A 25,744-nucleotide genomic window follows, 5' to 3' on the forward strand; every position below is an offset into this window, starting at 1 on the left:
GGAATAGGTGATTCTAAGCCATTTATCCCTGGCCTAGACCCTCAGATACCTATGTTAAAGCTAAAAGAGTTTTTCACTAACCTGCCATATGACTTTCTAGCACAAGCAGTTCCTTCTCATAAGAGGGACAGGCTAAGGTAAAGAGAGGTTTTCTCCCTTACTTTGTCACAGACCATAGCATAAGTGTGGCCCTTCAAGGAAGGAGACTCAGGTGCTGACTAGGAGAGGATGGTGTGATGGAGAAGCAGTGGTGCTGACTAGTGGGGAGGCAGCTATGCCTGGCAGATGATGAGGCAAGGCTAGCAGAAACAGCCTTCATGCCCAGGAAAGGACCTGGCAGGAGGAATGTCTTACAGCTGACTGGACACTCTGTAGATTCTCAGAAACACTTCAGGGCAAATGTTTCCGGAATCTAAGGTCCTACAGAGGGGTAAATCTTGGTAATATACTTTTAAAAAATACATACAATATCGTATTCAGCCATTCTTGGGTGGCTATAAATACCTGTGACTCAGTAATTTACAAGAAAAGAGGTTTAATTGGCTCACGGTTCTGCAGGCTGTGCAGGAAGCATGGTGCTGGCATCTGCTTCTGGGGAAGCCTCAGGAAGCTTACAGTCATGGCAGAAGGTGAAGGGGGAGCAGGCCTGTCACATAGTAGGAGCAGGAGCAAGAGGGTGGGGGGAGGTGCCACACACTTTTAAACAACCAGATCTCACAAATCATGACTCACTATCACAAGGACAGCACCAAACCATGAGGGACCCACCCCTGTGACCCAAACACCTCCCACCAGGCCCCATCACCAACATTGGGGATTATTATACGATTCAATATGAGATTTGACAGGGACATATATCCAAACTATACCAAATCTATATTTTTTTCAAAAAAAAATTTTTCTTTGAGAGGAGTTTCATCCTGTCACCCAAGCTGTGCAGTGGTGCGATCTCGGCTGACTGCAACCTCTGCCTCAGTGATTCTCCTGTCTCAGCCTCCCAAGTAGTTGGGATTACAGGCACCCACCACCACGCCCAGCTAATTTTTGTATTTTTAGTAGAGACAGGGTTTCGCCATGTTGGCTGGGCTGGTCTTAAACTCCTGACCTCAGATGATCCGCCTGCCTGGGCCTCCCAAAGCGCTGGGATTACAGGCGAAAATAAATTTTATTACGTACATTTAAGGTATACAATATGATGTTAAGGGCACCAATAAGGGATACATATAGATAGTAAGAAGAACACTATAGTGCAGCAAATGAACATACTCATCTCACACAGTTACCTTTTTTTGTGGCAAGAACAGCTAAAAATCTGCTTATTTAGCATGAACCCCAAAGGCAGCACAATTGTATGACCTATAGTCCTCATGCTATACATTCCAGCTCTAGACTTGTTCATCCTACATATTTGCTACTTTATATCCTCTGACCTACATCTCCCTAGCTCCTTCCCCTGTTATTTTGTTCTCTTTGTATATTTGTATTTATTTATTATTGGATTCCACATGTAAGTGAGACCATGCAATATTTTTCTGTGTCTGATTACTTAGGATAATCTTCTCTAGATTCATTCACATTGTGGCAAATAATATCTCGTTCTTTATTGGGGCTAAAATATATATATATTTCATACATATATATAATATATATATATACACACCCCCACACACACCACAGTTGCTGTTGCTCTATCCATTCATTCTTCAAGGGACACTTAGGTTGTTTCCATATCTTGACTGTTGTGAAAAATGCTGCAGCGAACACGGGGAGTTGAACTCATTTATATACACTGTAGGCTGGTGAGGCCTTGGGAAACTCAAGTTATGTGGCTAAAGAAATAGATTTTTTAAAATTTACACATTTGTCAACAAATTTAATATAATAATTTCCATATATCTTATAATTAATTGTAAAGTTTTTATTTATAATACCAAAAAAGTTATCAAAGTTTATTAATCTTCCTGAGTTCTTCCATGTCTCTGTAACCTCCATCTCTGACTCCTGACCTGGAACACAGGCTCTCAAAGGCTGGAACAGGTTGTAAAGAGATTATGATATTAAACAATGCCGGAATCAACACAGGAGCTAACCTTTAGCCCAGTCCAATTCTACTTGTATGGCCACAGATCTCCTTATTTTGAAATAAACAAAAAGCAGGAAGGATCCACCTTCTCCAATTTCCTCAATCGCTTCTCCCAGGGATGTTTAAGCTTCCATCATCTAAACTATACCTGGGGCCGGGAGTTTTGGCCACTACCCCCTACAGCCTGTGCCCTTACAAACGTGATGGCTTCAAGGCTGGGAGTGTGAATCCAGCTTCCCCTGCCTGTGCTTGAAAAGAGTAACTTTTGTGAACAGTGCCAGAGACAAACTAGAATCTGATCCTGAGAACAACTGCTTTCCCTTGAGTAAAGAACACATGTCAGGGAAGAGAAGCACAGACTCTTAAAGAGGGGCCATCCAAAGAAACTGAGAAAACAAAAAGGACATGAGTTGGGCACCTGAAGATAGAAACGGGACAAAATGAAGGATGAAGAGTAGGGGGGAGGTGAAGGAGCAAAAAAAAAAAAAAAAAGAAGAAGAAGGAAGGCCGGGCGCGGTGGCTCACACCTGTAATCCCAGCACTTTGGGAGGCCGAGGCGGGTGGATCACCAGGTCAGGAGAGCGAGACCATCCTGACCAACATGGTGAAACCCCGTCTCTACTAAAACACAAAAAATTAGCCAGGCGTGGTGGCAGGCGTCTGTAGTCCCAGCTACTCGGGAGGCTGAGGCAGGAGAATCGCTTGAACCCCGAAGGCGGAGGTTGCAGTGAGCCGAGATCGTGCCACTGCACTCCAGCCTGCCGACAGAGCGAGACTCTGTCTCAAAAAAAGAAAGAAAGAAAGAAAAACAAACAAACAAACAAAAAAACAGAAATCTAGGGACAAACAGGAAAATCTTCATGGTATACCAACACATCCATATTATTTCCACTTTCAAACCCAGCTGTTCGGAACTTCCTCTTTTTTTTTCCTCCTCCAATATTTAAGGAATAAGTCTCACGTGGTGGTTTTCAGTCTTCCTGAATTGTTTTTACTAGTTCTCTAAATTAGCTAAATGGCCTTAAGCAAATACTTATAATACACTTTTTATTATTAGAGAAGCAGTATATATGCTTGGAGGAAAATAATAAAATACTAATTAATAAAACAATTAAAATGTCTTATTCTTTCTGTCTAAGAGTACATACCTCTTAGGGTATTCTGACATATACTTGAAAGGCTAGCACAGTCTGCCTTTTATCTTAGTGTCTTTTTAAAAAGACCAGTCCAGTTGTCCTGCAGATTGGTCCACCTTCTGGGTTTGTCTGGTTGCTTTCACCTGGTATCGTTTAACTTGCTTCCCTATTGCTTGAATCAACTGTAAAATAGAAGTCGTGTCTAAAACTGTGTATTCTTTAAAAAAAAAAGTGTTTATTGAGATAAAATCTACATAACATAAAATTCACCATTTTAATTGTTAAAAGTGTATAATTCAGTGGTTTTTAGTGTATTCACGATGCTGTGTAACCATCACCACTATCTAATTCCAGAATGCTTCCATCACGGCAAAAAGAAACCCTGGATCTCCCAATTCTTCCTTCTTCCATCCTTTGGCAATACTAATATACTTTCTGTTTGCATGGATGTACCTTGGTTTCTTTGCTTGACCCATACCTTATATGAACATTTCACATAAATGAAATCATATAATATGTGGTCTTTTGTGTTGGGCTTCTTTCGCTTAGCATGTTTTCAGGGTTTATTCAGTACTTTATTAGTTTTTATGGTTGAATAATTTTCCATTGTACCACATTGTGTTTATTCCTTCATCAGTTAAATACCAGCTACAAGGAGGAATCAGTGGAAGTTGGGTTGCCAACTTCCACTCTTTGACTATTATGAATAGTGCTGCAACAAATATTCCTGATTCCTGTACATGTTATTATTTGGACATAGGTTTTTACTTCTCTAGGATACATACCTAGGAGTGGAATTGCAAGGTCATATGAAAACTCTTTTTGAGAGTTCTGCCAAATTGTTCTGCACAGTAGCTGCCTTATTTTACATTCCCACCAGCCATGCATGAGGGTTCCAATTTCTCCACATCCTTACCCAGACCTGTTATTTTTCTTTCTTAAATTGTTTCTCCATATCCTCACCCATACTTGTTTTTTTTTAATTATATTCATTCTAGTGAGTATGAAATGGTATCTCATTGTGATTTTGATTTGCATTTCCCTAATGACTAAAGATGTTAAACATATTCTTGTGTGCTTATTGGTTATTTGTATATCTTCTTTGGAGAAATGTCTATTCAAGCCCTTTGCCCATTTTTAAATTGAGCCACTTCTTTATATATTCTGAATGCAAGGTTTTATCAGGTATATGATTTGCAAACATTTTCTCTCATTCTGTAAGTTTTCTTTTCACTTTCTTTATAGTGACCTTTCATGCAAAAAAAAATTTTTTTTTTTTTTTTTTTTTTTTTTTTTGAGACGGAGTCTTCCTTTTTCTCCCAGGCTGGAGTGCAGTGGCGCGATCTCGGCTCACTGAAAGCTCCGCCTCCCGGGTTCACGCCATTCTCCTGCCTCAGCCTCCCGAGTAGCTGGGACTACAGGCACCTGCCACCACGCCCGGCTAATTTTTTGTATTTTTAGTACAGACGGGGTTTCACCATGTTAGCCAGGATGGTCTCGATCTCCTGACCTCATGATCTGCCCGCCTCAGCCTCCCAAAGTGCTGGAATTACAGGCGTGAGTCACTGCGCCCGGCAAAAAAAATTTTATGAAGACCAATTTATCTATTTATTTCTTTGGTTGCTTGTGCTTTGGGTGGTGTCATATTTAAGAAACCATTGCTTAATCCAAAGTCATGAAGATTTACACCTATGCTTCCTTCTAAAAGTTTTATAGTTTTGGCTCTTATATTTAAGTCTTTGATCTACTTTGAGTTAATGTCCGTATGTGGTGTCAGGAAGAGGTTCAAGTTCTTTTTTTCTGCATGGGGGTATCCATTTGTTCCAGCACCGTTTGTCAAACTTTCTGTATTCTAATTAGATATTTCTGACCACATTACATCATAGGTGATGTTAGACACTCCACTTTGAATCCCATCAGGAGATATTACCTTGGTGAACCACCTTTAGAAATAACTGTTTATTCAGTGTCATGACCATTAGATCCCCCCATTGTTCAGTGATATTTTCCTTTGTGATTAGAAAGTAATTTATGTGGTGTTAATCTGGTGCCAAAAGATTGTCGAGTTATTAATTAACTATTCTCCTAATGGCTTTAACAAATAATTTTACTACTTGTTTTCATCACCAAGTAATCACCTGGTTTCTGTTCTGTAAAATGAAAGATTAGATAAGATTATCTCAAACTTCACTTTTAGCTTTATATTACTTTATTATCTTAGTCTCTATGTTGGGTTTATTTGCAATGAGCTATATTTTTTTCTACAGTAACAAAATGAGATGGTTACTTCAAATGACTAAGGCAGTGGACATTTATCTCCAGGAAGAGGTGGCAATCTCTTAGTGAATGATATTTTAAGGAAACATAATTTGTTTTCTCTTTTCCTTCTTTCCTTTCTTTCTTTTCGCTTTCTTTCTCTTCTTCCTCCTTCCTTCCTTCCTTCTTCCCTTCCTCTCTCCCTCCCTTCCTCCCTCCATCCCTCTCTGTCTCTTTCTCCCTTCCCTTTTCTTTCTTTCTTTCTTTCTTTCTTTCTTTCTTTCTTTCTTTCTTTCTCTCTCTCTTTCTTTCTTTCTTTCTTTCTTTCTTTCTTTCTTTCTTTCTTTCTTTCTTTCTTTCTTTCTTTCTTTCTTTCTTTCTGCTGCTCCTCGTGGAGCAGGGCTAACTCACAGGCAGTGTGCCCAAAGTTGGCTGAGACATACTATTCTTTCTCCCATGTTTGTTTTGTCCTTTTATTATTTTATTGTGGCTACTCAAGAGGCTGATATGATAACAGCCTCAGTCACTGAGTTTAAGGCAATGACACTAAACATTAGTGACACCAAATCCAACCTCTGGAGAAATGTGAGTAGCTGAGACGATAGCTAGCTAGCTAGCTAGCTAGATAGATAGATAGATAGATAGATAGATAGATAGATAGAGAAATTTCCTGAATCCTTGGGAATGTTTTGAGTAAAGAAGACTGGAAAAGACCAAGGAGAGACAAAATAACCATTTGTAAGTATCTTGATGTCTCAGATCTACATCTAAGAAAACAGACTTAGTCTTTGTTGAATAAAGAAATAAGATGGGGTGGAATTTAAAGGCAGGCAGATATCAGATCAATATAAAGAAGCTCTCTCTAAAATCCAGTCTGTCTGGACTAGAACAGGCTGCTGTACAGTGAGGCAGACAGCTACTACTCCTGGAAGGGTCCCAACAGAGGCTGGTGAGCCACCATTCAGGAATGCTAGGGCCAGACTTCTGCATCAGGCCAGAAGTGGGCAAAATAACAACTTCTCCCTCTTCATTCATATTATTAAACTCTAACTCTCATTTTACCTCCTCAACATTTCACACATTTATCCACTATCATTTTTAGCTCCACTGCCTAGGGCTAAAATCTCCTACCAATTTTCTACATGAACTTGATGCTCAAGGCAAATTTTACTAGTCACTCCTCCTGCTTCCCCTATCATTGTAAATTATTTCCCAACACTCAGCTCAAAATCTTTTCCTAAGGGAAGTGTTTTTCTAGTCCAGCCCAGCAGAGTCCTTGACTACCTCAACTGAACAAAATGATACCTTGTGGCTACTTCCATTATGCACTTATCACTCTCTATTGTAATTTTTTGCTTACACATCTGGCTCCCCTACTAGATGATAACCTCCTCCAGGGCAAGGAGCATTCCTTAACTTTGTATCACCAGCACCTGGAAGAGTATTTCCTATAATAGTTGCTCAAAAAATATTTGGTGAATAAATGAATCAATTTATGAATCATTGAGATTCCATAATTCTATTCAGTTCTTATAATCATATGACAGCTTTGGGGGTGAGAATGGAGTGTTTGGCGACTGACGACAGTATTTTTGTATCTAAAGTAGTACTTCTCAGCTTTCAATTTGCTATGATCTTCATCTGTCCCCTTGAGAGGATGAGTTTGCTATGGATGACTAAAAAGAAGTATTGACTACTGACTACAACAGTAAAGAGAAAAATAAAACGTTATTGCAATGAGCTTTTGGCTCTCACAATGCCCTATCTGAAGACTTAGTTAATACTGATGAAAAGAGGAGATATAGGGAAGTGGAAAGGATATCATTTGATTATTGGAGGGGAGGAAGAAGAGAGAAGTAGTGGAGAACATGGGTATGAGAATGTAAACATCAGAAGACAGAATGGATGAGTCATATATAAACGGCATTATATATATCTTGATATATATCATATATAATGATATATATATCATGCCATCACAAAATAACATCTCATATATATATATATACACATACACCTATATAGGTATGATGTTATTTTGTGATGCACTGATAAGAGAGTCATGCTTAGGGGACCCTAGGAGTTATCAATCTGTGGTCAAGAAGAGAGCACCAAGAGGCTCCTGGGAGGCTTTATGGCATCCTAGCAGATGAAGATTAGCCTACAGATGTGCTGAAGAAGGATGCTCAGCCGTTGACACTAGGCCTTTTCTCCCTGCTGAAATAAGCAGCACCTTTTCATGCCATGACAAGTAATTTTTGGCTCTCTTGGCTATGGCGATCCTGAAGGAAATTTGGGAATTAGGCAAAATTTAACACGTATCTATATCATCTTTTTACAGCCTCTGCTGCCATCTCTAGTTCTCTAATTTCCCCATTGCCCCTTAATTTTCCCCATTGTCTCAACCCTCTCTGCAGCTGTGGCACCCCATCAAGGCATCCTGGCATTCTATTCTCTGGGACTTATTCTCTCCTAACCCTCCCTAGTAGCCATGACACCATGTTTATTCTCTCTGGAAAATATGCTTGACCAGTCTGAGAAAAATTGTTAGTGACTGACAATGGCTGTGATTCCTAGTGGGTTATTCTTCCTACATTTGCATTCTGCCAGGGATTTTCAATGGCTTAATCAAAAGGTAGAGAAAATATTAAATACAAAAAAAAGGGAAACCATTTGAAAAGGTAACCCAAACTTCACCTTCTTTTAAAATAGAGGTCTCGACCTTAAGAAGCTTTGAGATTCTTAAGATATAGATTTCATATTTCATTAAAATAAACAGAACATGTAGTTCTAGAGATTTTTGTTTTACTCTAATGATTTTGATAGCAGTTGTTATTTGGGGAGAAGTATATTTGTCAAAGCAACTAATCATCTTTGTATTTAAAAAAAAGTCCCAGAATGTAATGGGAATTTGGAAATCTGCCCAGTATGCTTTCTGAGAAATAGACAGTGATTGTTGGCATCTCTTTTTTTTGTGCCTCTTCCTAACACTCCCTCACAGGGGCACACCCTGCCCATTGTCAGGATGAACCTAAAGACACATTGTTGTCTCATACTTTAATGAGACAGAAATGTGTTGTCTCCAAACTACACTGAAAGAAAATCAAATGGGGCAACCACTGAAAGAAAATTAAATGGCAAAACCACAAGCTTTTAACTGCTGCTCTATGAACCTACTCTTCAAGAATGTAATACTGGTTTTCAATGGTGCCTGGAAATTTTTTCCTCTGGGTTGAGAAAGGAAAAAAAGGAAAGGATGAGGAAGACAGAAAAGGAGGAAGAAAAAAAATGAGGGAAGGAATATTCCAACTCCTTACTGCTAAGCAGTAATGTTGAGATATCAACATTTTGAAATGAAAGCTTCTTAGAATATTTATTTTTTCCAAATTTGGCCCAGGGCCTTGACTGGCAGTACTTGTGCACTTTATTACTCATATACATTTTAAATAATTATGTATAATTTTCCATATTTCGTTCTATCCCTCTATCTCCATGTTGGGGCATCTGAAACAACTATTTCAGGCATTTGGTTTTCTGGTCTCTAAGGAAAGATATCTCCAATTCTGTTTTTGCTCTTGCCTACATTCTTTTGACATTATTATAAAAGCAGACACGATAATGAGCTTTGACGGGATGAGCTGCTGAAATGGCTTAGGATTCAGGATTCAGCATGCTATGGCCCACAAACCAAAACCAGACTGCTGTCTGCTTCTTAGTTTTATTGAAGCATAGCAATGCCCATTCATTTATTTGTTGCCTATGGCTGCTTCTGTGCTATATTGACAAAGTTGACAGGGACTGTACGGTATACAAAGCCTAAAATTGTGACAACTACTGTATGGCCTGAAAAGCCTAAATTGTTACTATCTGAATATTTTCAGTTTGCACAAGAATATAAACCAAATATGTCAACTATGCACACTATTTAATTCAGCTGACACGATTTTTGCAGCAAGACTTTGTTGATGAGGGAAGAAGTGTACAGATTGACATTCTGGTGCAAGCTCTTTGTCTCTCTGGATCAGCACTTTTAGTAGCACTGATTTAAGTGACTCTATAAAACTTTTACTTTGAGGAAAATACTTACTTGATAACATTTCTAGGCTGTGTGTCTCATAGATGTGGTTAGAGCTATCAGCTTTTGCTATTTCATAAAGTTGCCCCCAAACTTTGTGACTCAAAACAAATTGCAGTTTGGCATTTTGGACTGGGCTCAGCTTGGTGGTTTGGCTTTGTATAGGCTAAGATGATCTTTCAGCTGGACTTGTTCATGTATCTGTGGGCAGCTGGTGGGTTAGCTGGGGCTGGTTAGTCTAGGACAGTTCAACTATTGCAGCTTTCTGCTCCACTCGGTCTCCCTTGATGCTCAAGATATGTTGGGCAGGAGTCTGAGATCAGAAGGAGTGAAAGCTGTGAGGTCTCTTGACACCTGGATTCAAAACACACGCAACCATAAAAAATGACAAGTTCATGTCTTTTGTAGGGACATGGATGAAGCTGGAAACCATCATTCTCAACAAACTATCACAAGGACAAAAAACCAAACACCACATGTTCCCACTCATAGGTGGGAATTGAACAATGTGAACACATGGACACAGGAAGGGGAACATCACACACCGGGCCTGTTGTGGGGTGGGGGGAGGGGGAGGGATAGCATTAGGAGATATACCTAATGTTAAATGACGAGTTAATGGGTGCAGCACACTGACATGGCACATGTATACATATGTAACAAACCTGCATATTGTGCACATGTACCGTAAAACTTAAAGTATAATAAAAAAATAAAATAAAAAACACACAAACTATCACTTCCATCACATTCTTGGCCCAAGCAAGTTTCAAGAGCAGCCCACCTGATCTTGGGGATGGGGAAATAGACTCCACTTCTTGCTGGAAGGAGCTGCAAAGTATTGCAGCCATTTTTGCAATCAACCACAGGAAGGGAGAAGGGAGAAAGAAGATGACCGCTTCTCTTCAGTCCTTTCTTTTCCAAACTTTGGTCGAATTTCACTATTCTAGCGCCTATCGTAATACTCCCCAATTGGCCTGATCCAATTTCAGAGTTTTATGTAACCTCTAGGAAAGACTCTGACATCAAAAACAATACATTTGAATTATAGTAAAAGCAACAGAAATTATAGTAATTATAGTAAGAATTATAGTAAGAGCAATAGAAACAGAGCTGAAGTCTAGGAGTCCAGGTCCCTCTACTGCAGAATTTAGGTTTTATAACATGTGAGATTATAGCATTGTAAATTTTGTGCTAAACATTTCAATAGTTGTATCGCCTTCAGCAGTTTGGCAGTGCTTATTGATCCATATAGGTTCTAATATAGCACAAAACTTTAATGAGATAAATGTAAAATGCTAAATACTAAATAACACACCTTAGGAGATTCTGAGCATTTCCTACTCCTATCACCCGGGTGACACAGTTTGTTTAATGTATATGACTACATGTTTGGTATATTTGTTTCTGTGGCAGTACATATGTGGATATGTTATTATTCTCACAAACCTCTATTTGGGAGGTAAGAAAGAATGGATGAAGGTCAGAGACTGCATAACTTACCAATGATCACTTTTCATACCTGCAAATTTCTCTTAAGGTCAGTGCATTTTCTCAGAGAAATTAGCTTTCCAGGGGGTGTATTATTTCACCCCATCTTATCCTTAAAGTGATCTGAAATGTTAGATGTGCTTTTGCTATGAAGTTTCAGAAAAAAAGACAATAGAAATAATGACTAATACAGAGATCAATTATTGACAAAAATATGTATAGATGCATTTAGACCAGAATTATTCTTGAGTGGCCTTAATGTAAAACCCTACTTAACATATCCTTGTTGAAAACTTTGATTCACATTTTACTCCATGATTCAGGCTCTGACCTTAGAACTTAGAACCTGCACACAAATCCTATCTTTCGTGCTTCCTGAAGCCCTCAGGTGCTATGTAACCCAGAAGTCCTAGCTTTTCCAGCCTAGAAGTCACACTTGGCTTTGGGATTTTGACAATAGTCCAAGCTTAACTTCAGGTAGTCCAATTTTTACCGGGATCTATTTCCCAAGTATTTCAGGAAATTCTCAGGAAGGGCTCCCTTGTTTGATAAAGGCACAATGACTTGCCACCTCAGCCCATCAGCTGATTCGGGACTGCTGCTCTGTTCTGAGGGTCAAATTTCATTACTGCTAGACAGTGGAACTGCCTTTCATACCACTTCACCCCCACGGAGGTCAAAGGCGTTCAAATCCCCACAGTGGTAGCTAAGATCAGGCTGTATTCCTTAACAAGACTTCCCTGAAGGGTTGGTAGGTAACAGAAGGGAACTTCCCTGATAGTTTAAAACCTTATGCCAGATATAGTAGTTCTCAGAGTCCATAAGCCAAGGACCCTCCACAGCAGTCCTCAGTTGGATGTCTCTCACTTTGGTTGCCAACCAGCCAACATGTTACAGGGCTGGCTCACTTCTTCCACTGAGCGCTTTCTTGAGCACATTGTCCTTTCCCAGAACGGAGGCCCTAATGCCCAAGGCCAAGACAGAAGAAATTACTTCTCCTTGTCCCATTTCCAACCCAAGACTAACTTTTCCAGTGATAGAATATCCAAGGGATAAGAAATAAGCTTCACAGGGCAGGGGCTTTTTGTGTTTGTCACTGACATACTCCAAGTGACTAAAATAGTGCCTGAGCCTAGAAGGACTTCAATAATAATTGAGCAATTGAATAAAATGGTTTATTTTTCTAAAACAAACTAATAAAGACTCAGTAAGTGTTTAGTTACATAATTCAGAACAACATCAGAAAAGCTTGGTCCAACATGGGAATTTGCAAACCCAGTCCACTCCCTTTAGGGTCTCTTCTCCAGCATAATATAAATGCATACCTCCATATCGCTTCTGCCCAAGTGGCTCTCCACTCCTTACCTCCTCTTTCTGAAGGCTCACCCAGGATGACACAAAAGCACCACTCAAGAATAGTTTCAGACACAATGAAATCTAACTCCTTGTTCAGAAAAGAAACATTCTCCTAAAGGATACAATCCACAGAAATATATCTCCATCCTCAATGGAGACAAATTTTCATAGTTTAACTCCTCAAAGTCTTAATTATCTGAATTCCAAATTGGGTCCTGCTCAATTTCTCTTAAGTGTCCAACCCAGTGATTATTTCTCTAAATAGTGATTTTCTCAAAAACTAAACCATAAACTCTACATTTAGAGACACGAAAACACTCTTCTCACTTCAAATTGGCAGTTTTCCCTCCTCATGGGCATCAAAGTTTCCAAAAATATCTTGGGGCCCAATTTCAGCAGAGCACCAACTTTCTAGCATATGTTGCTCAGTCACTCTCTAGATTCTAGAATGTAAGCCAAACCTTCGTGATGGGTGGAAAATTCCCTCTGGTCTGAATCAGCAGAGCTTCTCTCTCTGCCTCCACCCCCTTGTCACTCAAGGACATTGCAATGATCTACATTTGCTCTTTCTGGGTATTTGTACTGTGTGTAGACCTTTGCTGCTTAATCAGCTTTCAACCAATAGATTCATGTCAGTGAACTGACAGGTCAACCCAAAGGAGGAGAGAATGTACCTTGTTTCACGAAAGATCATATTTTCTTCTTGTGTACCGGTTATCTATTATTATTCGCCTACAAAAATAATTATTGCTCTTCTTCACGATCCTCCAACTGTTCTGATCTGTGGTAACTATGAAAATGCACCTTTCAGATTTCTGCCTGTGGGCACCCTTGGCTGCTGTGCTCTGAAATCATCATTGTATTTGAGCCAAAGTCGTGCTTCCTACAGGCTGCTTTTAGCCAATGACTGAGCAATACAGGAATACTAAGGCAGACCTGCTTCTGAGAGTCACAGAGCTCCTCTGATAGGCAACTTTGACTCTAAGATTTCCCAATATTTGCCAAACTTTCTTAGAGCTAAACTGAAGTCTAGGGTGATTCTCCCAATTCTCTTCCTTTTTTTCACTCATCCAACCAGGTCAGGCCTGGGTTGCGCAGTCTGATGGTTCTCCTGGCCTTCATTTTCTACCCCCTACCTACCTTATTTTTCTCTCACAGACATTGCCCCTAACAAACCTCTTTTTCCTCTATCCTATCTTGAAGCCTGACTCTTGGAGGACCCAAATCAACACCAATGGTACTGATGTTGAGAAATGGGCTGAGAAAACAGGTGACAAAGTAGGAATTTGGGACTGGCTCACTCACCTCCTGGCAGGTGAAGGGTTGTCATCCTGGTTGGCAGGCAGGGCACAGATAGTATTTGGCACAAGGTGGTAGTGGCTCAGTGGCTCAAGACTTCACTCATGATGACCTGGAAAAACATCCTGGTGAAGTAAAATGCTGTAGCAAATATGGTGATGCAGGCATTTAAAATGCATGGGGAGTGTGGATGGTGCCTACAAATAAACATTTTTAGGATTATTAGTCAGAAGCAGAGATAATACTGATATCTAGAGATTCAAAGCATGGTTATGGTCCCCTCCACCTCCACTAGTGTGGTGGTCTACAGGGCCAGGTAATAAATGAGTTGGCTAAAATTTCACCCACTGGATTCAGGAATCGACTCAGTGGTCATTTCCCAAGTTCCTGAGAATATCATTGGAATTGGCTTAGCATTTGGAATAACTCCCACATTCGATCCTTGGGCTATCATAGGGGAAGAGGTTAAGTGGAAACCTCTGAAACTGTCCCCAAACCCTAGCCAAGATAATAAATTAAAAAAACAGTATTGCCAGGCACAGTGTCCCATGCCTGTAATCCCAGCACTTTGGGAGGCCGAGGCAGGTGGATCACCTGAGGTCGGGAGTTCGAGACCAGCCTGACCAACATGGACAAACCTCTTCTCTACTAAAAATACAAAAATTAGCCAGGCGTGGTGGCACGTGCCTGTAATCCCAGCTACTCAGGAGGCTGAGGCAGGAGAACTGCTTGAACCCGGGAGGCAGAGGTTGCAGTGAGCTGAGATGGCACCACTGCATGCCAGCCTGGGCGACAGAACGAGACTCTGTCTCAAAACAAACAAACAAGCAAGCAAACAAACAAACAAATACTATCATATCCCATGAGATGGTAGAAATGATTGCTACAATTAAAAACTTAAATGATGCAGGAGTAGTAATCACTCCATTTCTGTTTAACTCACCAATGTGGTCTGTGCAGAAACCAGCTGGGTCCTGGAGAATATCTGTGTACTATTACAGACTTAATCAAGTAGTAAACCTGATGATTATAGTTACTGTGCCAGATGTGATACTGTGCTAAGCAGATGAATAAAACTTCGGGTACCTAGTTTTTCACCATTGATTTGGACAACATATTCTTTTCCATTCCAATTAGAAAAGAAGATCAGAAAAGGTTTGAATTCAGATGAAATAAACAATAATATTGATCTCCGATTTTGTCTTGGGGCTATGGTAACACTCTGACCCTTTGCCATAATTTTGTCTGAAAAGGTCTGAATCACCTATGAGTCCCTCAGAACACCACCCTGATTCATCACATCAATAAAATCATGATGACTGGACAAAAGAGGAAGAGGTGGCCAGTATGCTAGAAGCCTTGGTTAGATACATGCTCCAAAGGGTGGAAGATGAACCCTACAAAGACTCAGGACCTGCTGCTACAGTGAAATATTTAGGAGTCCACTGGCCATTACCTCCAAAGTAAAAGACAAATTGCTGAATCTGTGAACAAACATGGGAGGGGGCATGAAGTGTGAAGATTTTTTGTATTGTCCCTTAATGCTCAGCAAATAGCAACTACCATGAAAAAAGTACTCAACAGATAAGTAGACAAAATGACTCACCCAGTTGATTTTAGTCATACCAGAACTGACACAGTGGGTACGTGAATGAAGTAGCCCCAGTGGCAGGCATGGAGGCTATATATATATATGGGCCCAACAGCATGGTCTACCACATACTGAGACAGACATAGCTACTGCTGTCTCTGAGTGGCCAGCTTGTCAGAATCAAAATCAGTGCTAAGCCCCCAATAACATACTTCTGACCTGTTTTCTCCTTGCCTTCTGTGAAGTATCTGTCACACCCTTTATGAGATGGGAGTGGAACAGAGGTGAGCTCATGGAAAGGTACCTACTCTTGTGACTCCTCTACTGGCTGTCTCAAGTTACCAGACAAATGGATGATTCAACATGCTGGTGGGAAAAGAAAAATACCAATTTTTCCATTCAAGGTTAGTTACTTCAAGAAAAAGAAATGACATAAAATGTGGAGATTGTCCATGAGAAAAGTGAAAAAATTAAAATAATAGACCATTAAAAGAATCCTAACCCGCAGGGGGAAAAAAAAAACTAATAAAAAGATCAGATCAGTTTCTTCCAAAAAAAAAGGCTAAATGAGATGGGTAATATAAAGAACAATGCTATACAAGGAAAGGCAATTTTCAAAAAGTAAGAAGGTATCACAGAAGCACATGTGTTAAATGTATCAACTAAAATTTAGACATGTCAAAAAAAAACTCAAGAAGTATACTTGAGTATCTTGAGGGACTCAAAAATGAATACTAGAAGACTCTAAAATCGCTAAATGGTAGAGTCCAGTTGAAATATAATAAGCCCAAATTTAATGTCTTGCTTTAGGAGGATCAGGGGATTCCCGAACCACATTTTGCTTCTGCAAAAACAAATTAGAGGAATTAGATCAAATTGTGATCATGCTTAGGTCGTCTACAACGAATTAGCTAACCATTTATAGAACGACTCCTTAGAAACAGATATTTTTCCAATATTTCGCCACTTTTATTAATATTAAAGTTCTTGCCAAAGGCCGTAGCTACTCCTTATGGTGCCTTTGTAAGAAATAGAAAAAGATGTTCCCTTGGGAATTTCAGCTTCCACTCTCCCTTGTGAAGGGGCAACCTTATTCCACTCACATACCCACTCAGCAAATAAAACTACCACCTACCTCACATAGAAAACTGAGACCAAGAGTGGCAAACTCCTTCAGCTTCTGTCTTCCCCTTTGATTTACCTCTATCTTTGCGTGTTTTCTGCTGTGTGATTCTTTCCACACGTACCCCATCCTCCTCTCCTTTTCTATCCTCCAGGTTCCAGCCATACCCCATTTACACGCTCACCCCTTTAGTCCTGCACTTTCTATGTTTTGTCTTCCTCAGCCTTCAAGGAGACCTAAGTTTCCTTACTTTAAAAACACAAAAGTTTTCCCTCCACAAACTTGTTGAAAAAGCACTGCTCCTCTTTATCCTCCCTTGCTCACCTGTCATTTACTCCTCCACGCTCTGCACTATTGTGTTACATCTCACCCCTCGATTCAAAGACACAAAAAGGTCACTTTGACTCACTAAATCACAATAATTTCTGTTTCTATCCTTGACATCTCTGCATCATTTGACTCTATTGACCTTCTTTCTTTAAACTTCCCCTGGCTTTTTGGAGAGTTCTACCTCTCTGACTTCTCTTTCTCAGCTTATTATTCTGTCTTTTATTGATTTTTTAAAACGGCAGGGGAGCGGCGCAGTCTCATCTCTTTCTAAGGTTTAATGATGGCATCTACTGTGGAATAAAAGATCATTGAAAACTTGTACACACTTAACATGTTGGTAGAAAATATATTTTATTTTATCAGGGGGAAATCCTGTCTAAATAATATTTTAGACTTCTTAGAGAACAAAAAAAACTAAATGTCTTGCTAAGCATAGCAATAGATATAATGTTTTTGGAAGTGTTTGATAAGATTCTGTACTAAAAACAATTTAATAAAACAGAAATCACCACGAAAAACACTTAATGGATAAAAACTGCCCTAAAAACACTAACCATAAGATCATAGGCTAAATGGTGCTTGCATGTGTAGTCAGTGAACTGAACAAGCACTAACATGTGCAATGTAATCAGAAAAACAACTTTCTTTTTTCTCTTCCCTCGCTAACTTAAATTTATTCAGTGGGTCTTGCCTTCCCCTTCCTCTCTGTAGAAACTTGACTTTTCTTCTTACCCTTATATACTAAGAGTTCACTTTGTTGGTTCACTTTAAGATTCTCCCTTGACTTGAGATAAAAGTGGAGGTGATACTCCCTTCACAGTGAGTTCGAGATTCTGTGAAGCGGGTGTCCCCTTTTAAAAAATATATCACTTCTACAAATGCTTAGTAAAAACACCCTTTCATGCCATTGATGTGAGTAAGGACTCTAAGAGTACTGTAACTTTTACTAGTATCACTCTAAAATTCATAAATTCACAATTTTCTTGGGTAACCGTTACCTTTCACATTAGGATATCAGCCAAAACTTCCACTTGAACATTCCATTACGCTTGAATGAAGAGGTTTAAACAGCGAGGCACATCAGAGATTGGCTCTAAAGCATCCTTATGAAACAGGTTGGTAAATGATTCACAGGTGAACATATGCGTGAAATCTCCAAAGTGGCATATGACACGAAACTTCCAGTTAGTAAAATGCCAAGTCAATAGAATAAACTGCAGGAAGATTTCACCAGGCTGGGTGAGTGGGCAGAAGAGTGGCAGATGAGTGTTCAAGGACAAGAGAGCAGATGCTTTCAGGACAAATCATCCAAATGTAATTCTCAGGGAAGTGGTCTCCTGGGTATCAATCATGATCCTCTGGAAAGATGGGCTTCAGAAAGGTACAAACTTGCATACAAAACAAGGCTCCTATTTACAGTTCATATGTTGCTGGAATTTTTTAAATTAATGCATGTTTGAACTAAAGTTCTTTATCTTCATTAAAGTCATTCTGTTTTTCAGTGAAGGACAGGGTACATGAATTTCAAAACCAAATTTCAGGACCATGTTTTATAGCAGGAATTCACCTTCAGCCAATATTTTCATGTCTATTTGTAAATAAAGTAAGTTTTTTAAACCTAAATTTATTATTCTTCATATAGAACTACTTAGAAGGTCTTTAGTATGAAAGTGCAAATATATTTTCCTTTTTGTTTCTATTAAGATGTGTGTATATCTTTACGTATTTTCTCTCAATCGGGTGTGTGTGTGTACAGTTGATAATACAAATATGGAATTACTTGAGGTGTAATTAAAAGTCCTCGAAGGACTTTCTCAAGATTTTTTTTCCCATTGAAGAGGGGAGGCATTGGATAGCTGGTGCAATTTCTGCTAATAAAAATAAATGTCCTTCAGACAGGAATTAGATAAGCAGCTTGTTTCCGCAAAACTTGAACTGCAGCCAGTCTTGTACAAACTCATTTCATAAATATTTCCCTCTTCAAAAAAAAAAAATTGAGAAGATGGATGTATTCAAAATTTTCCAGGAAGGTACTAAGAATTCTGCTCATGATTATCTCAGGAGGAAGCTTCCATCTGTTCTCTCTAATAGTTTAACTTGCTCTACTTTGTTCCATATTTCTCAACGAGGACTTTGGAGTTTCTGCATAAGATCAACTATTTTTCTCATTTCCCTCTTTTATTAAAATGCCACATTTATATGAAGGATGAGCCCTCTGCTATATTGCTTACAGTGCTATTTTAGGGTAGAGAAAATATTTTGTCACAAAGAAAGACTTCCTGACATCTCTATGGCTATATAAATATTTATAATTTATATATCTTTTTAAACGCTATGATTTTTTTTTTTTTTTTTGAGACCGAGTTTCGCTCTTGTTGCCCAGGCTGGAGTGCAATGGCGCAATCTTGGTTCACCACAACCTCTGCCTCCCGGGTTCAAGCGATTCTCCTGCCTCGGCCTCCCGAGTAGCTGGGATTACACACACCCACCACCACGCCCAGCTAATTTTTTTTTATTTTTAGTAGAGACGGGGTTTCTCCATGTTGGTCAGGCTGGTCTCAAACTCCCGGCCTCAGGTGATCCGCCTGCCTTGGCCTCCCAAAGTGCTGGGATTACAGGCATGAGCTACCATGCCTGGCCCCTTAAACGCTATAATTCGTTGATTTTGAAGAGTCTCAGTCTCCATCTGATTTCTCTGCTTCCCTGATAAACCTTCTTCAATCCCTACATTAGTTTGTATAATGATCAGACCCAAAGCCTAACCATTACCCAAATGATTTGAATATGAAGCATGACTATAAACCAATGTGAGTAATTTTCAAAGTGAACAGGATTTGAAGATAGTTCAAAGAAAGGAACTCCAAAAGCCTTTTGAACCATGGCAGTAGCATTGAAACAAGCACATAACTTTTTCTGCTGAATCCTTTGAATATATATGCTGTAGTATTCACTTACACAACCATGCACACTTTTTATCATCTCCTTCATTCTTGGTATTAATACGCTATACTGTGTCTTCTCTGAAATAAAACTTTCTCACTTTAATATTCATATTAATAATTCTCATGACAAAAGTAAGTATATTTTAACTTTCAGCAGCAACTTTTTCTTCATTACGTTCTCACATTTAAATATGAAAAATATGGAAGTTAACGTCTAAAAGTTTTTTTTTAATTAGAGGAAGTTCTGGTATTATATTTAAAAAAGAAAAAACTCCTGGGCCCATTAATTCATGGCTTTAAGTTACTTGTTTGGAAATTTAGAGGCTTTTCTGCTGCCTCAGTGTTCCAATTTTTTAAAAATGCAAACGAAGTCCATATGAAGGCATTCTTAACTCCCATGTGAAAGGTGGTGCTTTATAATAATCCCCTTCTGATGGGCTCCTGTAATTTTCCACCACAAATTACTATTCAAGTTACTTTCAAGCAGACACATCTTTCATATGCTCTAAATACAGGATAGACCTTGGGGTGAGAGTGGAAGACAGTCCAAATCATGCTGTAATCTCCCATTTTCTGCTTCAAACATGTTTATATGGGAACATCAGTTTAAAAGAAATCAACCTTAAAGGAGAGAATGAGGAAGTCCCAAAAGAACCACACCCAGTATGGGCCAAGGGTGTGCATAGAAGACAAGCGAGTCCTACCTGCCTGTCTTGATGACCAAGGGTAGTAGGTTGAGCTTACTGCATATATTAATATATCTGTAGGAATTTTCCCCCTAGCACATATTGAGGACAGTGAGTCTTATAACCCCACAAGCCAGGTAGGATTATTATCGTCATATTTTACAGATGAGAAAAGTGTATTTCAGGTCTCCTTTAGCACCAGTTGGCCAACTGCCTGAGTGAGTCACAGTCCAGATGCTCAGTCCTGCAGCCACAGAGCCCAAGACAATGATCCAATGTTTTTTGGCACTCCTAGCTTTAACTGTGCCCAGAAAGCATCCTGAATATATGATAATATATGCTTTTTAAAAACTACATATTGGGGCCAGATGCGGTGGCTCATACCTGTAATCCCGGCGCTTTGGGAGGCTGAGGCGGGCAGATCACGAGATCAGGAGATCGAGACCATCCTGGCCAACCTGGTGAAACCCCATCTCTACTAAAAATACAAAAATTATCTGGGCGTGGTGGCGCGTGCCTGTAATCCCAGCTACTTGAGAGGCTGAGGCAGGAGAATATCTTGTACCAGGGAGTTGGAGGTTGTAGTGAGCGGAGATCGCGCCACTACACTCTAGCCTGGCGACAGAGCGAGACTCCATCTCAAAACAAACAAAACAAAAACAAACAAACAAACAAAAGCCTCCATATTGTACTTATTATCATACAATATCTGTATTAGTGAATATTTCTTTTTGGTATTTGACTCATGAACTATCATTTGAGAGCTGATTTTCACTTTGCCTTTTGTGCCAATCTAAGAAAGCATTGGCACGGATGTTGGATGGGCAACTCGCCCACCCAGCAGGACTATGCCCCTTCACAAATTAGCCAAACACCAAAATTCGTTGTCACATCTCTTAAAATTAAAGCTAGAATTGAGGAAAGCCACCACCAGGGGGCAATAAATATCACATGGTCAGACCAGAAATAAATGAGTGGCCAGCAGCCATATTTGGTTTGATTCAAATGGTTTGTTGGCTTGCTCTTTTTATTTATTTATTTATTTATTTATTTATTTATTTATTTATTTATATTTTCTGAGACGGAGTCTCGCTCTGTCGCCCAGGCTGGAGTGCAGTGGTGCTATTTCGGCTCACTGCAAGCTGTGCCTTCCGGGTTCATGCCATTCTTCTGCCTCAGCCTCTCAAGTAGCTGGGACTACAGGCGCCTGCCACCACGCCCAGCTAATTTTTTTGTATTTTGTTTAGTAGAGGCGGGGTTTCACTGTGTTAGCCAGGATGGTCTTGCTCATTTTAAATTTAAGCCAACAGCTAATAATCAGGAGTGCCCACATAACAATATGGATTTTCAGTCTTTCTTGAAAAATCAGAAGATCTAGCAATTACTAGCTCTTCATTCCCTCAAGATAACCATTAGCTATAGCTGAACCCAGCTGCCACACTTAAATAGCCAGGCACTTTCCAGCACTCAATGTACATCTATGCACGTGTGCTTACATCCAGCCTCCTTCAGGTTACCTACCTGGCCTCTGTGGCATTTTGAGTTGATGAACCTCTTAGCCAATCAGGCTATGGCAAGAAGTATGGTTACAAGATAGATTATATTGCATTAACCTTCTAGACTTCTTTAAAAATGTTAACTTGGTTATTTAAAAATGGGGCCAGGTGTGGTGACTCATGCCTGTAATCCCAGCACTTTGGGAGCCTGAGGCAGGCAGATCACGAGGTCAAGAGATGGAGACCATCCTGGCCAACATGGTGAAACCCCGTCTCTACTAAAAATACAAAAATTAGCTGGGTGGGGTGGCATGCACCTGTAGTCCCAGCTACTTGGGAGGTTGAGGCAGGAGAATCGCTTGAACCCAGGAGGCAGAGGTTGCAGTGAGCCGAGATCCTGCCACTACATTCCAGCCTGGCAAGAGAGCAAGACTCCATCACAAAAACAAAACAAAACAAAAAAAAGGACATTGCACCATCAAGTAATACAAACATTGAACATTAAGATGAGATTAAGGTATTTTAAAATGACCGAACTTTTGATACTGATATATATTTTCACTAAGGCTTAATTACTTTAAATCAACTTATTCTATCTCTGTTCTTATCCTCTGACTGAAACAGAAATTTGTGTATTCATCCTGGATCCACATTCTGGAGGCATCAGGACCCTCCTAGAGATGCTGTATATTTTGTTAACTCAAACCAGTTAGGCATCTGGTTATTGCTTTAGTTGCAGGTAAAAGCAAGAATGGCACAGTTGCCATAACAAATTTACTTAGATGCAGTTTCTCAACTTCTTACCTATTTCATTCTCTCTCGAGCGTGAACCTTAGAAACATTGCTTTTTGAATACAATCTCTATCAGCTCAACCATAATGAAACTTAAAATTTGGGTGTTATAATGTGAGAGAGAATGGTTCAGGATTATAAAAATAGAATAATCAGTCTTTCAGATTCAGAATATTTCTTAGTTAAAATGTCAACTAATATAGACCCAATATAACTTTTCTTACATTGTATTTACTATGTAATCATAAATCTATGGATTTCAAAATAAAACCATAGCAAAACATATTTTGTTGCATAGCTGGGAAGCACTAAGCACAGATAATCTATCAGAACAATAGTATAGAAATTACTTTTTTTCAAGGTTTTGATATCAAATTTGCCCCTAATCAAATGACATAAAGTTGGATGGCTTAACCGGTGAGACAATCACGCGTAGTTCTAAAATGTACTCATTCATTTACATAGTTCCTCTACATGCCGGCTACTGACTAGATGCTGGGAAGACCACTGTGAAATGCCATGGTTCCTGCTAACAAGTGCCTGTCAGTCCCCTCTGGCTCTAAGGAGGTCTCTCTCTAAGAAAGCAGGATGGGGTGAAGGTGAGAGTGTAGAAAGTGAGTAAAAGAGGGCAGGACAAGAACGCTAGCTAGCGAGTCCAGAGTTTAGCAAATATATGGATTAGTAGAAATTGCAGGTTCACCTTAGAGGTGAGAAGATTTCGACTATGAGATGCCAGTGGGGCTGCCACAGGCAGGTTTTTAGTGAGAGCATTACACAGACACCTACTGGAGCAGCCAAGGTACCGAAGCCCAGACCCAACTTCGCTCGTCAAACTTCATGCCCTGGAGCAGGAGGGAGGCTTAATCTGCCTCTACAAATGACCACCTTCTTCCAATTAGCAAAAAAACACTGCATAGGATATCTGTGTCCCTGGATCCAAAAGTACATTATTTTTGACAATTCTTAAATATGTTTACAGAAAAAATTGTCCCTATTATATTTTGAGGCATGAATTTTTAGGCAACATGGACATGAGACTGTCTTTTATTTAGACATTTTTGAAAGTCAGTGGAAAATGTATTTTCTCATGGCCTAGAACCAAGATTTCTGAGACATCTATTTTTGCATAATGTGACACATCCATTTTATTTATTTATTTATTTGAGATGGAGTCTTTCTCTATCGCCCAGGCTGGAGTGCAGTGGCGCGATCTTGGCTTACTGCAACCTCTGCCTCCCAGGTTCAAGCAGTTCTCTTGCCTCAGCCTCCCAAGTAGCTGGACTACAGGTGCGTGCCACCATGCCTGGATAATTTTTTGTATTTTTAGTGAGATGGGATTTCACCGTGTTAGCTAGGATGGTCTCGATCTCCTGACCTTGTGATCTGCCTGCTGCGGCCTCCCAAAGTGCTGGGATTATAGGTGTGAGCCACCGTGCCCAGCCAACTATTATCATATTATGCAAGAAAAACATCAAGTTTCAGTGTGATCCATAATCATTTATTATTTGAACAAGATTATTCTCATTTACTTGTTTCAAGTCTTAAAATTTATGGCTCTACATAAAATAGAAGAAAGCTGCCTAATCTTTTCTAATACAGAGTGCTGATGTGGAGTTTAAAGTCCACTTCATCTTTACCCAGGTTAAATTTCCTGTAAAACACCTGGAAGAATCCCTCATGCTAAAAGAAAGCAACTTATTCCTGCAGATCATATGGGGCAGAGAAAAAAAATGAAATAAAGCAGTTTATGTACTCATGTTCATAAAAACTGTACTGTGAACCTAAAACACAAAACAAACCATTGTACGGGTGTGTCTTTTATTGAACCTAGAGTTTGACAGCTTTCCAGCAAGGCAATCTAAGATACAGTATTTTTGTGATTCCTTAACTGTCAAAATTTGAGTATTCATTGTGCAAAGCATTGTGGAATTAAGCAGATAAAAGAAAAGATACAGTTTCTGCCTTCATAAGGATAAGGTTACTTTGGTATTGAAATCTTTCTTTTCAGAAAGCTTACAGCAGCGACAAAATGGGTAGAATATGAGCAAATTTGTGTAGCTGCTTTCTCTGTTTTCATCTGTTTTTGGCACCCAGTAGCCTCTCCTGGTCTCTCAGAGTCCCTCATGACTCACTTCCAAAAGTCCTCCTCTTTTCACTTCCTTCTTTTATTATGCTTATATCAAAATTACTTGCTTAAATCTATTTTCTTAAAGACCTGTTGCCAAAGTGATAGCTAGCTATTCTGGTAAACTAATCCATGCTAAGGTACATTCTAGTTTTATCCCTTCAAGTAACATATTACACTTTAACTGTCTTTTTAGAGACAATGTCTTAATGCATAGAAGTCTAATGGTGGGGATTTCTGCATACATGATGGGCCTTTCAGTGTTCCCCAAATACATCATCTGAAGGGCTGCCAACATTATCTCCCTGTCCTGAGGGTGGGGAAGAAAATAAATGGGCTAAATCTGCATTGCTTGGAGGAGTTCCTAATATCATGCTTGCCAAAACCCAGGAGAGGTAGGTAGGTCCGTCCACACCTTTGCAGGGTCCTTTGCTTCAACAAGCCCAGCCCGGTTTTCCACAACTCCTAACAGGGAAAAAAACGTTTCTCAAAAAAGATGTGCAAGTGACATATGGAGCAGGACAATTCTTTGTTTCTCATAATGGTATTATACATGGCAGGACATTTTAGCATCCCTGGTTGCAACCCACTAAATTCCAATAGCATCTCCCTTCCCTCATTGCTGTCTGTCTGGTCACTGTGACAACCAACATGACTCCCACACATTTCCAAATATGTAGAACAACCCTGGTGAGAACTATTGGACATTCCTTTTAGAGCCAGTTAGAACCTTTTCTCTGCAGGAAGCACCATATGTTCCATCAGCCTCACTTGAAAGAGGTTGAGTGGCCTTGGATCTCCACTGACCAGGTTCAGGAATACAGTGTATGTGTGGGAAAAGGCAGACATAAACTCTCCCCTTTAACATCCATAAACCAATTCTAGCCTACAGTCTTACCGTGATTCAGAAGTGCAGACTAAAAGAATGGGGCTTTTTTTCTGAAAGTAAAGGCTTTCTTCAGA

At 39.6% G+C, this 25,744-nt stretch overlaps 1 long non-coding RNA gene across 2 annotated transcripts in view; it reads right to left on the reverse strand.

The window, feature by feature from the left end:
* Nucleotides 1–1,961: 1,961 nt before the first annotated feature.
* LOC109025976 (uncharacterized) overlaps nt 1,962–25,744 on the reverse strand; it is a 40,334-nt gene continuing 16,551 nt past the window's right edge. The window contains exons 1-4 of one of the 2 annotated variants that reach the window (XR_010129780.1): nt 15,303–15,596; nt 13,703–13,808; nt 3,232–3,401; nt 1,962–2,028 (exon numbers count right to left, since the gene is read on the reverse strand). This is a non-coding gene — a long non-coding RNA (uncharacterized lncRNA). Of the gene's footprint in view, nt 2,029–3,231; nt 3,402–13,702; nt 13,809–15,302; nt 15,597–25,744 lie in introns of those variants that run through there. The other variant, XR_002004942.2, reaches the window with a different exon arrangement.

The sequence above is a fragment of the Gorilla gorilla genome, chromosome 11 (genome assembly GCF_029281585.2).
Source record: "Gorilla gorilla gorilla isolate KB3781 chromosome 11, NHGRI_mGorGor1-v2.1_pri, whole genome shotgun sequence".
Lineage (NCBI taxonomy): Eukaryota > Metazoa > Chordata > Mammalia > Primates > Hominidae > Gorilla > Gorilla gorilla.